This window comes from Triticum urartu, chromosome 1A (assembly GCF_056163025.1).
Source record: "Triticum urartu cultivar PI428250 chromosome 1A, HENAU_Tu73, whole genome shotgun sequence".
NCBI classification, from domain to species: Eukaryota; Viridiplantae; Streptophyta; class Magnoliopsida; order Poales; family Poaceae; genus Triticum; species Triticum urartu.
Window position 1 is genome coordinate 86,337,635 of NC_141873.1, and position 17,635 is coordinate 86,355,269.

Sequence of the window (17,635 nt, forward strand, 5' to 3'; positions counted from 1 at the left end):
GTACGTCGCATGTCCGGACAACTACATCATCATCGACGACACCGATTCGGATCCAAGTGAACCCGACTTTGAAGACGAAGCTGGAGCAGATATCATGGAGTCTTCCATCGGTTCAAATTTCTAGATGACCACCAGATAGTAGTAGTATTCCCCCATGTAAACATCATAGTTCGAGCACTTTTGCGATAGTTAGACCGATTGTAAGCCCTTGTTTGATTGAATGAAGTGATTTTGTGTGCTTTTGCTCATGTGCATTGGGGTAGTGTTTTCCCTTTAGACCTCACTCTATTCTTAATTCTCGTCTTTTCTAAACCCTCAGATGCCTCCGAGACGTGACAATGGATTCCCACCGGAGCTCACTCAGTTGATCCAGCAGCAGAATCAATTGATGCAGATGTTAGTCCAGAACCAACAGAACAACAACCCACCACCACCACCACCACCTGTTGACCACTTAGCCCGTTTCCTTAGGCTGAATCCACCGGTGTTTTCCAGTAGCACCGAGCCGATAGTAGCAGACGATTGGCTCCGCAAGATAGGAAGGGAGTTGACCACTGCAGGATGCACGGATGGTGAGAAAGTGAAGTTTGCTGCTCACCAGCTTGACGGACCCGCGGCAGCATGGTGGGAGAATTTCACAGCCACTTACCCAGTTGACATTGTCACATGGGATCAGTTTCAGCAAGCTTTCCACACTGCCCATGTTTCAGCAGGAGCTATGGCCCTGAAGAAGCGTGAGTTTCGCAACTTACGCCAAGGAGGAAGGACAGTTGGCCAGTACGTTGACGATTTCAGCAAGTTAGCACGTTATGCCCCAGATGACGTTGCTACGGATGCAGCTAAGCACGAGAAGTTTCTGGAAGGACTGAATGATGAACTAAGCATGAAGTTGATGGTAGCGAGTTTCAACAACTACCAGGAGTTGGTAGATCGTGCCATCATGATTGAAGGAAAGCAACAGCAGATTGAGAACCGCAAGAGGAAGTATGGACAGGGGAAGTATAACTCTGGAGCCCGGCAGAAGCCCCGTTTTACCCCTAAACCGGGATTTCAGTTTCAGCATACCCATGGAGGAGGTAGCTCGCACAACCATAACGGTCACAAGAATGGTAATGGGAATGGAGGAAGCAACGGCCAGAACCGTACCACCCTATCGACCCCAACCAAGAGAGACCTGAGTCAAGTCACTTGTTTCAAGTGTTCCAAGACCGGACATTATGCCAATGAATGTCCCGAAGGCCAGAATGGAAATGGCAATGGAAGCTATGGGAAGAAGCCGAACCCTTTCAATAGAGGACAGGTGAACCACGTTAATGTGGAGGAGGTTGAAGATCAGCCTGATGCAGTAATCGGTAAGTTTTTGGTTAAGACATTTACCGCACTCGTTTCTTTTTGATACTGGTGCATCGCATTCATACATATCAAGGGGATTTGTGGATAAATATAACCTGCCAACCCAAGCCCTTAGGTCACCCATGTTAGTAAGCTCACCAGGAGCGGAGTATATGGCTAGACGATGGTGTGATCGGTTACCATTAAGGATTGGTAACTATGTGTTTCCCTCAGACCTAATAGTATTGGAATCTCAAGGATTGGATGTGATATTAGGCATGGATTGGTTATCGAAGTATGAAGGGAACATTGAATGTGCTAGTAAGTCAATTTTGCTTACCACACCAGAAGGAAGAAGGATCAAGTATGTATCCCGGCATGTGCCAAACAGGACGCAAGTAAACTGCCTAACAGGAGTTGTGCAAGAGGAAGTACCAGTGGTAAAGGATTTTCCTGATGTATTTCCTGAGGAATTACCAGGCATGCCACCAGATAGAGACATTGAGTTTTTGATTGAGTTATTGCTAGGTACAGGCCCAATATCGAAGCAACCGTACCGGATGCCAGCAAAGGATTTGGTGGAAATTAAGAATCAGATTAAGGAGTTATTGGATAAAGGTTACATTCGCCCAAGTTCTTCGCCTTGGGGATCACCCGTACTTCTAGTGGAAAAGAAGGATGGATCATTAAGGATGGTTGTAGATTATCGGGGATTGAATGAAGTAACCATCAAGAATAAGTACCCACTGCCAATGATTAATGATCTGTTTGATCGTTTGCAAGGAGCTAAAGTGTTTTCCAAGATCGATTTGCGATCAGGGTACCATCAGTTGAAGATTCGAGAGCAGGATATACCTAAGACAGCATTCACCACAAGATATGGGCTGTATGAGTATACCGTTATGTCATTTGGATTGACTAACGCACCTGCCTATTTTATGAACCTGATGAACAAAGTGTTTATGGAGTTTTTGGATAAGTTCGTCGTAGTGTTCATTGATGACATCCTGGTTTATTCAAAGAATGAAGAGGAGCATAAGGAACATTTGCATTTGGTTTTGGAGAAACTAAGGGAACATCAGTTATACGCCAAATTCAGCAAATGTGAGTTTTGGTTGAAGGAAGTTGGATTCCTCGGACACGTTATATCCGGAGAAGGTATAGCAGTTGACCCCACTAAGGTTGAGACCGTAACCGAATGGGAATCACCAACGACAGTTGGAGAGATCCGGAGTTTTCTTGGACTCGCAGGGTACTACCGGAGATTCATTGAGAACTTTTCAAAGATTGCGAAGCCTATGACGGAGTTGTTGAAGAAGGATACTAAGTTCAAATGGACTGAAGAGTGTGAGGCTAGTTTCCAGGAGTTGAAGAAACGTTTGGTCACCTCACCGGTATTGATATTGCCAGATCAGACCAAGGATTATGAGGTGTATTGCGACGCTTCACGTCGAGGACTTGGAGCAGTGCTTATGCAGGAAGGGAGAGTTGTTTCGTATGCTTCACGGCAACTGAAGCCTCATGAGTTGAATTATGCCACACATGATTTGGAGTTAGCAGCCGTAGTGCATGCATTGAAAACATGGAGACATTTCCTCATTGGAAATCATTGTGAGGTGTACACGGGTTACAAGAGTTTGAAGTACATTTTCACGCAGAAGGAGTTGAACCTCGGACAAAGGAGATGGTTGGAGCTCATCAAGGATTATGACATGAGATTGCATTACCATCCCAGAAAAGCTAATGTGGTAGCTGACGCATTGAGCCGTAAGAGCCATGTCAATATGGTAATGACAGGAGAAGTACCAAAGGAGTTAGCAGAAAACCTTCATGAGCTATGTTTGGAAATAGTTCCGAGAGGCTATGTAGCAGCATTGGAGATTCAGTCAACATTGATGGATAAAATCAGAGAAGCTCAGAAATCTGACAAGGAGATTGCTGCTATAAAAGAGAGAATGAGCAAAGGAAAAGCAAAGGGATTTCGTGAGGATGAGCACGATACCTTATGGTTTGAGGACCGTGTTTATGTGCCCAATGACCCGGAGATCAGGAAGTTGATTTTGCACGAGGCACATGATTCACCGTATTCGATTCACCCAGGGAATACCAAGATGTATTTGGATTTTAAGGAAACATTCTGGTGGACCGGAATGAAGAAGGATATTGCAGCATATGTAGCAGTTTGTGACGTATGTCAGAGAGTAAAGGCAGAGCATCAGAAGCCAGCAGGATTGTTACAACCATTGCCGATACCCGAATGGAAGTGGGATAAGATAGGCATGGATTTTATCACAGGACTACCCAGGACGAAAGCAGGCTATGACTCGATATGGCTAGTAGTTGATCGTTTGACAAAGGTAGCACATTTCATTCCAATTAAGACCACTTACACCAGTGCTAAGTTGGCAAAGATATACATGACTAGGATCATTTGTTTGCATGGAGTTCCGAGGAGTATTGTATCAGATAGAGGAACTCAATTTACCTCAAAATTTTGGAATCAGTTGCATGAAACTTTAGGAACTAGACTAGAGTTCAGCACAGCTTTCCACCCACAAACGGATGGACAGACCGAGATAGTCAATCAGATTTTGGAAGATATGCTGAGAGCTTGTGCACTAGATTATGGATCTAGTTGGGACGATAACTTGCCGTATGCGGAGTTTTCTTATAACAATAGTTATCAAACTAGTTTGAAGATGGCACCTTTCGAAGCTTTATACGGAAGGAGGTGCAGGACACCATTGTCATGGGACGAAGTTGGAGACCGTCAATTCTTTGGACCAGATTTGATTAAGGAGTCTGAACGGAAGGTTAAGTTGATTCGCGATAGGCTCAAGGTAGCCCAGTCCAGGCAGAAGAGCTATGCAGATTCTAAACGCAAGGAGACAGTTTACGAAACCGGAGACAGAGTTTACCTTCGAGTATCCCCACTCCGAGGAGTTAAGCGCTTTGGAGTTAAGGGAAAGTTAGCACCGCGTTTCATTGGACCGTACAAGATCTTGCAACGTATGGGAGAAGTCGCTTATAAGTTGGAATTACCCGAGGAGCTGTCAGGAGTTCATGATGTATTCCATGTTTCTCAGCTGAAGAAATGTCATGCCGAGATGGCGGAGATACCGCTAAGAGATACAGTGCCGCTTGAAGCGATTCAGTTGAAGGATGACTTAACATATGAGGAGAAACCAGTCAAGATTCTTGATTATGCCAGCAGAGTTACCCGCAGCAAGGTCATCAAGTTTTGCAAAGTTCAGTGGAACCACCACTCAGAGGATGAAGCCACCTGGGAGAGAGAAGAAGATTTGCTCAAGGACCACCCTCACCTATTTTCTAGCCAACCCGAATCTTGAGGGCGAGATTCATCTTAAGGGGGGTAGGTTTGTAACATCCCAAATTTTGCAATTTGGAATGTTATACATTAGATCATCATGCATAGCATATTTTCTTGCCTGTTGGTCGATCCTAGAAATTTCACGCAACTCAAGGACCTTCGGAGAGAGTTGGAGATTTCGTTATTTTCATATTTGAGAGTTTTCTCAAATTTGAAAAGAGGATCATTTGATTTATTTATTGCATCTTCAATTATTTTTCCAATATAAAAAATATAAGAGAGGGAATAATATGACTTTCCCAAATTTAGGAAAAATGAAGATCTAATGAATAAATCAAATTTTGGTTTCCGGTGTTTGTTTGCATTTTATTTGGATAGGGAAAAAAATGCGCGTTTTCAAAAATTGCATTCTAGGTCCGGAGTAAAGTTCATTTTGTTCGACTCATTTTTAGGAGTCGGGGAAAATTTACTTTAGTAATTTTGGAGTTCGTTTAGTTTAGTTTTCTTTTGTTTTTCTGCGCGCGAATCCAGTCAAAAAAAAAGGACCAAGGCCAGCCGGGCCAAAGGCCCAGCCAGCCGGCCGCCTCCCCAGCCAGCGTGCGCGCCAGGCGCAGCGCCAGGCCGCCGCCTCCCTCGCTCTAGGCCGAGTCCCAGAGGGACTCTAGGCCGGTTAGCCCCCCCTTTCCTTGTTTTGTTTTCCCTCTTTTGCTTGCCCCCTACCCCAAGTAATCCCCCCCACCTATATAAATACACCACAAACCCCCCCCCTCTCCTCACATCAATCCCAAGCCCCTCTCCTCCTTAGCCGTGCCCCACCCCACGCCCCTCACCCACCGCCGCCGCCCTATAGCCGCCGTCGCCGCCGTACGCCGGAGCCTCGCCGAGGTTGTCCCGCGCCGCGTCTCTTTTTCTCCCCTCGGTTCAGTTTTTCTTCTAAACCGTTCTGGTTCTTTCTTAACTGTTCCGGTTTTCTTTCGTTCTTTGTTTCGGTTTTATTTTCCGAAAACCCTAGATCGGTTTTCGTTCTTCTTTCGGACCGTTCGTCTCAACGAACGTGATCACCCATTTTTCCCGGTTAACGACGCCCGTTCGTTTAATCGTTCTTCTTTTTCTTTTCGTCGGATTTATTCCGCGATCGTGATCTCAGATCCGATCTTCGTTCTAGTCTTTCTTTCCGCTCGCTTATCGGAATCAGGTGATTCAAGCGCCTGGAGTTTCGTTTAGAAACCGCCGTTCCATCTAATCAACTTGAACCAGCCTTTGCTACAGTAAAATTTGACCTAGTTTCAACTTGCTAGAACCGAGTTGTTTCTTCCGCCGTTTGTTTTCCGTTTCTTTGTTCGGTTCGTTCTTTCTTTGCAACCGGAGTTCTTAAGTTGAACTTTCGGGTTCGTTCTCTTATTCGAGTTTTACCTATGCATTAGATGAGTACTTATTGTATGCTTGTTGTTTGTCTGCGATAGATCACCCGGATTGCGCCGCTTGTTACTTCGAAACCCTAGGACTCGCGGATCATCAGCAAGGCAAGTAACACTTTGATCATACCTTTTCTACAACCCATGTTTTATTGCATTAGATCAATCCTCTCACATTGCATGATTAGGATCTAATTAAATTGTGGGATGGGAAGTAGATGAGGTAGTACCTATTACCTGTATTATTATGAAACCTTTGGGAGTTACTTCTACGTTTGCTTATTATGCCATGCTATGCTAGTAGACGTGGATTGGGTGAGTGATATCCATGACAGATGTGAGTTGATAATTTTTAATGGTTTATCTAAGGTGGCCACTTAAACACACATCTGGGTGGATTGAGGCACCTGATGTCTATCAGGACTTGCCTGTTTTATTTTGGACCGCCACCCAGGCTCAAAGGGATCATAAGATAATTCATGCTAGAAACTTCCGTGTGCAGCCACATGCTACTATGGGCTCTGGCATAGTTGACTAAGTTGTGCGAACTCTTACGGGGTGGACTAGCAGATGTAGGGGTTGTAGGTGGTACGGTCTACCCCACATGTAAGGTGCTAGCGCTTCTGAAAGACTATGTCTCGGTCATCCGTTTCTCAAACACCATGTAGTGCGAGAAAACAAACGGAGGCGATCGAGTCATGTGGGGAAAAGTGCGCAAACCTCTGCAGAGTGTACAAACTAATCATGATTAGCCGTGTCCCCGGTTATGGACAACTTGAGTATCTAGTACTTGAATATCATGTGAATCTCATCACGTTACTTCTAATTAATGCTGTTGGGTTTTAATTACTTAATTGGGATCGGAATGCTGCCAACCATTCTCGATGTTTAACAACCACCATGATAGTTAAATAAATTTATTCCTTTGCAGTAGGGAAAACTGGCTTTACGCAAAACTATAACCATAGAGCTTTCCACCAGCCATATATGCGTGTAGTATAGCTGTTTCATTCCATTACTCTCTATGTGTTACATTGCCAGCATATACCATGTGCTGACCCGTTTTCGGGCTGCAACTTCTCATGTTGCAGACTTTTCAGACGACGAGTAAGGTGCTTTTAGGTCGTGGTTCTATACTCAGTGATGCCGTTGGAGTTGATGGACCCATTTATCTTACGAGTCTTCCGCTGTTATCGTTATTAGATGGCCTTAAGCCATTTTTATTGTAATAAGTTCTCTTTGAGACAACGATGTAATAAGTGTGTGATTGCCACTCTGCTATAAATCCTTCGATGTACTGTGTGGTGTCAGCATTACTGATCCAGGGATGACACCGGAGCACAGAGCACTTGATCCATTCGGGTCGGGTCGCCACACAGCATCGATAAGAGGAGCAACTGGAGTGCTAAGAAAATCATTGTTGTTGGTATTGGCAAAGTCACAAAATTTAGTATTGTCTTGAGACATCGTGACAAGCAAGCAATCCAACACACGAGCAAACAAGAAGCAAGTGAAAAAGAGGCGAACGGAAAAAGAGAGGGCGAATAAAATAGCAAGGGTGTAGTGGAGGAGAGGAAAACGAGAGGCAAATGGCAAATAATGTAATGCGAGGGATAAGAGTTTGTGATGGGTACTTGGTATGTCTTGACTTGTGCGCAGACTCCCCGGTAATGGTGCCAGAAATGGCTCGTTGTCGGGAGTCAAATCTTGACTTGACTTGGCGCAAATCTCTCCGGCAACTGCGCTAGAAATCCTTCTTGTTACCTCTCGAGCACTGCGTTGGTTTTCCCTTGAAGAGGAAAGGGTGATGCAGTAAAGTAGCGTAAGTATTTCCCTCAGTTTTTGAGAACCAAGGTATCAATCCAGTAGGAGATCACGCTCGAGTCCCACGCACCTACACAAACAAATAAGAACCTCGCAACCAACGCGATAAAGGGGTTGTCAATCCCTTCACGGTCACATACGAGAGTGAGATCTGATAGATATGATAAGATAATTTTTTTGGTATTTTTATGATAAAGATAAATAAAGATGCTAAGTAAAATAAACAACAATAGAAATAGCTATATGTTGGAAGATTAATGCCGGGGTACTGATCCACGGGCACCTATGGGATCGGCGGGCCGAGTCCCTTTCGGTTCGGCGGGGGCGAAGGTCGCACGAAGAGCGGATCGAGGCGAAACACACGAGCGGTTTACCCAGGTTCGGGCCGCACGGATGCGTAAAACCCTACTCCTGCTTTGTGGTTTGTATTGAGTTCTTGCTCGGGAGCGCGGAGTGCTACAGTACACTCCAGCAGCTAACGAGACCGAGCGTGAGAGTTCGAACCCCCCCCCCTACGTTGCGCATGGGCCTCCTTTTATATGCTCAAGGGGTCACCGACAGGTGGCAACGTAGACAAGGGTAAAAATGGAAAGGTGCTGCGGTTGGTACAGCTACCTGTTACAGTGTATCATACCTAACCCTGACGGCAGGGGACAAGGGCATTAAATGCCCGTCTGCGTCGCCTAAATAGTGCAAAAGGGACCGTCAGGGACGCCACCGCCCGCCACGATGGCAATCTTGTCAGCGCCGCTTGCCACCGCGCACCGCTGGCTGCACAGCCTCCTGCCACGTACGCTTGAAAGGGTCCCAGAGCGACACGTTGGTGGATGTGCTAGAGCGCGGACACAGAGTGGTGGCTTGCCGCGGCAAGCGCCTTTCCGCGGTCGTTGTCTTGTCGCATCCGGGAGCTTGTCGCTCACCGGGCCTTGCTGGGGTGCGTGGCGCGTCGCGGCAAGTTCCTTGAGATGCCTTGGTTGGCCTTCCCGACAAGCTCCTCTTGCCGGGGTCTTGTCTCCTTATCTCGGATATGCCTTGGTTGGCCTTCCCAGCAAGCTCCTCTTGCCGGGGTCTTGTCTCCTTGGCTTGGATACTTTGTCCTTGAATGGCTCCAAAGGAACCACGGAGGGCCTTCGCGGTCACCCGGCAAGCCTTGCCGCGGGATGCTGCGACTGCCCGTGCACAAGTTCGGGATACTAGGGTACCCCCACTCTAGTACACCGACAGGAGCCCCCGGGCCTGGGCCATACACGGTGCGGAGCGCTGTTGGGCCAGGCCCAAAACAGGGCACGGGCACGCGCGGCCTAGGTTACGCCGTATCTTTCTCCGTATCCACCGCGCCCTCCCCGAACGGCACGCGTTGAATGCGGCGTCGTGGGAGAGATCGTGGGTGGTTTCTTTATTCGGAAATGCGGAACGTCCGCCCCCTCCCTCCTTATAAGCAGGGGAAACAGGGGCAGTTCGCCCATTCGCCGGTTGCTACTCCAATCTCAGAAATCTCCGCCGCTCCCTCGTCTTCCCAAAGTTGAAAAGAGAGCAGCGCCCTGCCCCCCATCGCCACCAACACCACCAATGTCGTCAACCTCCTCCACCACTTCCGCCATGGCTCCGAAAGCCGACAAGGGGAAGGTTGTGAAGTCGACCGAGGCGCAGCGGCTTGCGGCGCTGCGAAAGGAGCGGGCAGTCTTCCCCCCCAAGCTTGCCGCGAAGGAGCTGAGGGAGAATTACTATCTCTTCTGGTCGACGGAGACGCGAGCGCATCCGCGCACAAAGGTACTTCCAGCCGCCGCTTGGAAAATGGCTCCAAATGGATATCCTTTCTTCGCCTTGTTCTTCTACTGCGGGCTCTGCCCGCCCTTCTCTGAGTTTTTCTACGATATCATGAACACCTACGGATTCCACCTCCTTGACTTCACCCCCAATGCTGTTCTGACCATGGCAGTTTTCGCACATCTCTGCGAAAACTTTGTCGGAGTCCATCCCAACGTAGCCCTTTTTCGCCACTTCTTTATGCCCCGAGTAGAGAGAGGAGAACCTTTATCCGGCGGAATCGCCTGGATCTCGAGGGCCGGCAAGAAGGACACTTATTTGGAGGGAGAGTTCCGCGGCAAGTGGGAAGAATGGAGAGCAGACTGGTGCTGGATTGACGAGGAGAATCCGCAGCCGTTTACCGCCCGGCGCCAAACCCCAGTAGCATGCGGCAGCGATTGGAGTGACGTGGCCCCGGAAGATGATAGGGTGAAGATTGCCGTCACCCGGATCCTACGCCTCAGGCTTGCCGGGCTCACTGTAGGCGCTGTTGGCGCAGACTTTCTTCGCCGCCGCATTGCCCCCCTGCAGGAACGGGGGAGGCCCACTTGGGAATTCAAGAATGCGGCGGATATCATGAGGCTGCGTCCAGGCCTCAATTTCAACTTCACTGTTTTGGAGCTCAACGCAATGCTCCAGGAGCTGTTCAAGTACGACCCTCAGCATCCCGAAGTGTTCAGGTTGCCGGGGGGTGTTGTTCCGCTGTGCAACAACTCTGCGCTCGACCGCATCCGTGCAATTATGCCGCTGTGCGATTCGCATGGAATTGTCCCAACTTGGCAAGAGCCTGCAGACGACGTTGTGCAGCAGTTCTTCGACGACTTGGTAGAAGTGCCGATCTGCTCCGATGAAAAGGATAGGCTCACCCGTGACACCACCGATGAGGAGATGACCCGCATCGCCACCAGGCTAGAAGAGGCGGCGGCAAGCCGTGCCGAGCGAGGGGAGCCCGCCGGCGGGAAAGGGTTTGCCGGGCATAACGCCGAGTCGAGCGAGCCCGCCAAGGATACGAGCGGCTCGCTGGAGATCAACTCCTCTTCCTCCTCATCTTCAGGCAGCTCGCCGCAAGCAGAGCCTCCATCCTCGCCAAGAAGGCTCTCCGCAAGGTCAGGGACGTAGCGGGGCAGCAGACGGGTGAACAGTCGCCGCGCCGCGTGACGCGCTCCACCGCGGCAAGCACTGGTGCTGCGGGAACACCTCATGCTGCTGCGGCAACTGGAGCGGGGTCGTCTCAGGCCACCGCCACCATTCCCGCCAAGAGGCCAAGGGAACCTACTCCTCTTCCTCCTCGCGCTGGACATGGGCCGGACTTCGACTTCTCCACGTTCAGCTCCAACGAGGAAGAAGAAGAAGAAGAGTAAGCTTCTCTTGTTGTACTTGTAGTTCTTCAATTCTTGCCGTTTTATCTTGTATCTCATTTTCTTGACTCTGAACTTGTTCCTTTTCAGGACTCTGGCCCAGAGAGCAGCGAAGAGGGCCAAGGTCCCGGTGATTATCATCGAGGACGAACCCACCGCGACAGCAGGGGGTGCGCCCGAGACAACCTTGCCGGACCCGGCAACTTTTCTCCAGAGCAGCCCCCAGCGTAAGCATATGGTTCGCTTTCCGCTGTGAGGCGCGCATGGATACTCTGTATTTGCTAATATCTGATTGTTGGTTTGTGTAGGCCCAGAGCAGCCCCACCAGGAGCGCCCGGAGACTGCCCCCAAAAGGCCAAGGGAGAGTCCTCCGGCAAGGGGGAATTCCCCGGCAAGGGACAGCACCAGCGTCCCCCCGGCGACGGAGACTACGACCGCTGAACCCAGTAGAGGTAATCTTCTCTTCGAAGCTTCCCTTGGGTTCTTTTTCTTCTTGGATATTTTCTTGACTTTTCTCCCCTTTTCCGGCAATTAGACCCATCTGCTGCGGAGCCGATGGAGATCGAGGAAGCAGCCGGCGCTGATGATCCCGCCGGCGACGAGGCCGCCAAAGCTGCCGCCGCAGCAGCTGGCGGGGGATCTGGCGATCACACTGACGACCCTGAGGCCGCAGGAGCACCAGGCGCTACGTCGACCGCCGACCCGTCCGCCGCTGCCGCAGCGCCAGGCTCCGAAGAGTCCCGGCCAAGCGTCTACTTGAAGGCCGGCGATGGCGTCTTCATCAACCTCCCCTGGGCGTCAAGCTCCAGGGCGCCGGTCAAGGGAGAGAGCTTCGACGGAGAGGTGCTCGCCTCCGCTGGGCCAACGCTAGTTGACGCGCCGAGCAGCAGCAGCGGCGAGCCTGAGGAGGAGCGGCTGCTGCGGAAGCTGTTGTCGCTTTACCGCGCGCGGCAAGCCAAGCTGGAATCCCGCGAGGCGCTTGTCGCGAAGGCGGGAGCAGATATCGAGAAGCGCGCAGAGGAGCTCCGGGGTCTCCACCAGGAAGCTCTCCGGTCCCTGGCAGAGGAGCGGGAGCAACTTGCCGAATCGCAGAAGGCCTTCTTCCTCGAGAAGGCCAAAGTTGAAGAGCAATAGCGGCTTGCCGCTGAGAAGCTGTTTGTGCAGGAGGGCGAGCTGGCGCAGCGGAAAGTCAACCTCGACAGCCACGAGGAGGAGCTTTCCGCGCGTGAGCAGGAATTCGGCAGAGCCCTTAAGAAAGCAGAGGATGCTGCCGCAGTTGCCGAGGCCGCCAAGAAGGAGCTGGAGACGAAGGTGGCGCAGCTGGAGGCCGATTTCAAGGCAAGTGGTGAAGAGCTTGCCGCGCTCAAGCTTGAGCGGGAGAAGGACGCCCAGAGCAACTCAGAGATGCAGGCTCGTCTCGCTGAGAAGGGCAAAGAGCTTAGCGCCGCCAAGGACTCCAACGCAGATCTTGAGTTGAAGCTGACCACTTTGACCAAGACGCTGGAGAAAGTGGAGCACTGGACGGATGGTCTCGTGAGTGCTGCCGCAGATATCGACAGGGAGCTGGCGCAGCTGGGGGTGGAGGATCTCGGGTATCCCTCTGACGAGAACCTCCAACCCAGTGCCAAGCTCACCTTGTTCTTCAAAGGCGTGGCGACGGCCCTCCAGCGGCTCCGGGAGAAGATTCTGAAGCAGCTGGCCGACGAGTCGCGCAAGATCTGCGCGGGAGCTCTCCAGAAGGTGTTGGTGAAGGTGGCCTTCCGCAACCCAGGCCTCAACCTCACCAACGCCCTGAAGACTCTGCCGCCGGATGCTGATCTGGAGGCGCTCAAGACCCTTGTCGCACCCATTGTGGACAAGGTGAGCGGGATCAAGAGGGTTGAGGGCGATCGTGTAGACTAGGCCGCCCGTTTCCTTCTTTTCTTGTCGCTGCTGGTCATGTTACGAAAACAATCTGTTAGGGCCGCGACAAGCTACTTTACAATATAACTCTTTTCTGGGTAATGATTGCAATGTTATTCCCTTTACTTGATTACTCCTTTGTATGTTTTTGCCCTACGCTTTTAGGGAACTTGCCGGTGCAGGCACCTTAGCCGCGAGCGCTGAGTGCGGGACGTCAGCGGCCTGCTGGCGGTGCCGCTACCGACAAGAAACCTTGTCGCAACTAGTCGCAGCTCACTTAAGTTTCTGAGCGGACTCGAAACAAAGTAAGGGCGCAACTAGCTACGAGTTGGTTCCTCCGCGCACAGGTTTTCCATACAAAGTGCGGTCGTTCAAGGGAGATAACTTAAAAAATTTAAAAATCTAATTGCTCAAACTTTGGCAACTTAGATTTTCTGTTGTTTGCTTCCCGGCAAGGCAAAACTTTCTTGAACGACGCCTGGTCCATACCATTATCTTCTCCTTTCCCCCCGGCAAACTTGTGGGCGAGGGAACCTTCCTTTCCTTGAGAAAAAAGAAAGAGGAGAAAATAAAGATATGGAGCCTTACGACTCGTTATTGCTTACCGGGGAGTAGGTGCTGCACAAAGTGTCAGATAACACATGCAAAAAATAGAAAGCATGAAATCGACAAGATGTGCGGAGCACATGAGCTTTACTTATGCACGGGGTCTGCGCCCGGCTTTGTACAAAGGATTACATGCAACAGCGGCAAGACTTGTACAAAAGGTGGTTGCCGGAACGGGTTCCGGCAACCGCGCCTTACATGTAAAACTTACGAAGATGCTCAATGTTCCAGGAGTTGCTCACCGGAATGGCATCTTCGGTCTCAAGGCGGACAGCGCCAGGCCTAGTGACTCGTTTCACCCGGTAAGGGCCTTCCCACTTCGGCTTCAACTTGTTGGAATTCTTGGCAGACTGAACACGCCGAAGAACAAGGTCGCCTTCCTCGAGACTTCTGGCATTAACTTTGCGGCTATGGTAGCGGCGCAAAGCTTGCTGGTAGCAAGCAGCTCGTACAGCAGCCTGCAGACGGTCTTCCTCAAGGAGCAGCGCGTCATCTTGTCGCAGCTGCTCTCGCTCAAGCTCATCATAAGCGAGCACTCGAGGTGACCCGTATACGAGTTCCGTGGGGAGAACTGCCTCTGCTCCATAGACTAGAGCGAAAGGTGTCTGGCCAGTGGCTCGATTTGGCATCGTTCTGATCAACCAAAGAACCACCGGCAGCTCCTCGATCCAGTTTCTTCCGCACTTGTGCAGCCTGTCGAAAGTCCTGGTCTTGAGCCCACGCAGCACTTCAGCATTTTCCCTCTCCGCTTGACCGTTGCTTCTCGGGTGAGCAACAAAAGCGAAGCAGACCTTGGCGCCAAGATCTTGGACGTACTGCATGAAGGTGCGGCTCGTAAATTGCGTACCGTCGTCGGTGATTATCCTGTTAGGGATCCCGAAACGGTAAACAATCGACCTGAAGAACTTGACTGCTGACTGTGTTGTCACCTTCCTCACTGCTTCCACTTCCGGCCACTTTGTGAACTTGTCGATTGCAACGTACAAGTACTCAAAGCCCCCGATTGCTCGGGGAAAGGGGCCGAGGATGTCGAGCCCCCAGACCGAAAATGGCCAGGATAAAGGGATCGTTTGGAGAGCTTGAGCTGGTTGGTGTATCTGCTTGGAATGGAACTGGCACGCTTCACACTTGGTTACTTGTGCAGTTGCATCCTGGAGGGCTGTCGGCCAAAAGAAACCTTGCCGGAATGCTTTGCCGGCAAGTGCTCTTGCGCCAATGTGGTGACCACATATGCCTCCATGTATCTCTGCCAACAGCTTTTGTCCGTCTTCCCGGTGAATACACTTCAATTTCACACCGTTGAGTCTTCTTCTGTACAGTGTCTTGTCGACAAACTGGTACATACTTGACTGCCGGGCTACTCTTTCTGCTTCTTCTTGCTCTTCGGGAAGTTCTCCTGTCTGAAGGAAACGGACAATCTGCTGTGCCCATGCTGGAGCTTGTGACTCGACAACAAGGACTAAAGGCAAATTTGCTGCTGCGGGAACATCCGCTTCTACGGCGAGAACCTGCGGCTCTGCCGGAGCTTGACGTTCCCCGGCAAGCTTGCCGGAGCAAAACTTGTCGGGAGCCTGTGCTTCAACGGAACAAACCCTAGGGCTTGCCGGAGCAGACTGCTCCTCAGCACTCTTGGCGTTGATCTCAGCTGCTGCGGGAACATCCGCTTCTACGGCAAGAATCTGCGGCTCTGCCGGAGCTTGACGTTCCCCGACAAGCTTGTCGGAGCAAAACTTATCGGGAGCCTCTGCTTCAACGGAACAAACCCTAGGGCTTGCCGGAGCAGACTGCTCCTCAGCGTTCTTGGTGTTGATCTTGGGGACCTTCTTGGCGGCGGCTTCGGGAAGCTTTGCCGGAAAATGGTTACCAGAAATCAACTTCCTCTTCTTGCTCTATCCAGTTGATGGCGTTACAGACGGTTGAGTCAGCTTGAGCATGAAGATGCCTGGTTCCACAGGTAACTTAAGTGCTGTGCACTTTGATAGGCCATCGGCAATGTCGTTCTGAGCTCTTGGAACATGCTCCATCTGCAGGCCGCCAAAGTGCTCTTCTAGCTTTCTCACTTCGTCGACGTAGGCTTCCATCAATGGACTCTGATAGCTCTTGTTTACTTGGCGGACGACAAGCTGTGAGTCACCCCTGACAATGAGCTTCTTGATCCCAAGGTCTGCCGCGATCCTGAGACCGGCAAGCAAGCCTTCATACTCTACAGTATTGTTTGTTGCTTGCTCCTTGGGAAAGTGCATCTGGACTACGTACTTGAGGTGCTCTCCGCTGGGTGCGACAAGCAGTACGCCAGCGCCGGCGCCTTGCAGCGAAAAGGCACCATCAAAGTACATCAGCCACTCTTTGCTTGCTTCCTCGCCGGGGATGCTCGTTTCTGGAATTTCTTCATTTGGTGTTGGCGTCCATTCTGCTATGAATTCTGCCAATGCTCTGCTTTGGATAGTTGGAGTACTCTCAAACTTGAGGCCAAAGCTTGACAATTCCAGTGCCCACTCAACAATCCTGCCTGTCGCTTCTGGATTCTGTAGTATCCTCTTCAGCGGAAAGCGAGTGAAAAATGTGATCTCATGTGCTTGGAAGTAATGGCGCAGCTTTCTCGAGGCCATGAGAAGGCCGAAAAGCAATTTCTGCACGCCAGAGTACCTTGTCCTAGCCCCCTGCAGAAGGGAACTGACAAAGTAAACTGGGCGCTGCACCATTCTCTTCTGTATCTCCTCGCGCGTCTGTGCAGATCCATCCTTGTCGGGACCAGAGCTTGTCGAGGAAGCCCCCTGCTTGTCGCTGGGTGCGCTTGCCGTGGTTGCTGGCTCGTCATCTGCCTCCCTCTCTGCTACTAACGCAACACTAACCACTTGATTGGTTGCCGCTATGTACAGTAGCAACTTCTCTTGTGGCTTAGGTGCGACAAGTATTGGAGCGGAGGACAAGTATCTCTTCAAGTCTTGTAGCGCAGCCTCCGCTTCCGGAGTCCATTTCATTGGACCTGCCTTTTTCAATATTTTGAAAAACGGCAGGGCGCGCTCAGCAGACCTAGAGATAAACCTACTGAGAGCAGCCACGCAACCGGCAAGTCTTTGTACATCCTTGACGCGCTTGGGTGCTTCAGTCTGCTCAATGGCCTTGATCTTGTCGGGATTGGCTTCGATTCCCCGCTGAGACACGAAGAACCCGAGAAGCTTGCCGGAGGGGACTCCAAACACACACTTCTCGGGGTTGATCTTGAGGCTGATCTTGCGCAGATTTGCAAAGGTCTCGTCTAAATCTTGAATCAAAGTTGTCCTATCCTGTCCTGGCGGAGCTACCATTGCCTTCTTACACTTGTTGGTGGAGCTCGATGGTGCATCCTCGACGGCAGCGCAGCACTCCGAAGAGGTGCGCTTGCCGGAGTGGGCATCAAAACTCTTGCCGGACTTGGTCTTCTTCTTCCCCCCGGGAGCTTCAACGGCAGGTGACTTGCGATCTGCTGCGGCTGCTGCTTCCCGGTAGATCTTGTCGGCGCAGATAAGAGCATCCTTCTTGTCGCTAGGGACAAAGATGACGCTTATCGGGCCTGGCATCTTCAGCATGTTGTATGCGTAGTGAGAGGCTGCCATGAACTTGGCGAGTGCTGGACGACCGAGTATCCCATTATAAGGCAATGGAAAATCGGCAACGTCAAAAGTGACCCTCTCAGTCCTGAAGTTCAACTTGCTGCCAAATGTTACTGTCAACGTGACCTTCCCCTTCGGCTTGCTCCTTGCCGGGTTGATTCCTTGGAATGTGCCGGTCTCTTCAAGCTCGCTATCAGGGATCTGGAGTTTGTGGAGTACAGCGGAGGAGATCAGGTTCAAGCTGGCCCCGCCGTCAACTAGCATCTTAGTGACCTTGAGGTTGCGGATAGTTGGTGAAACCAACATTGGCAAGCACCCGACCGCAGTTGTGCGATCAGGGTGGTCCGCAATATCAAAGATGATAGGCGTGCTGGACCATTTCAGAAGCTTGCGTGACTCGACAGGTGGTTCCGCCGCATTGACTTCCCGCACCCACTGCTTGAGTTGGCGATGTGAAGTATGCAGAGA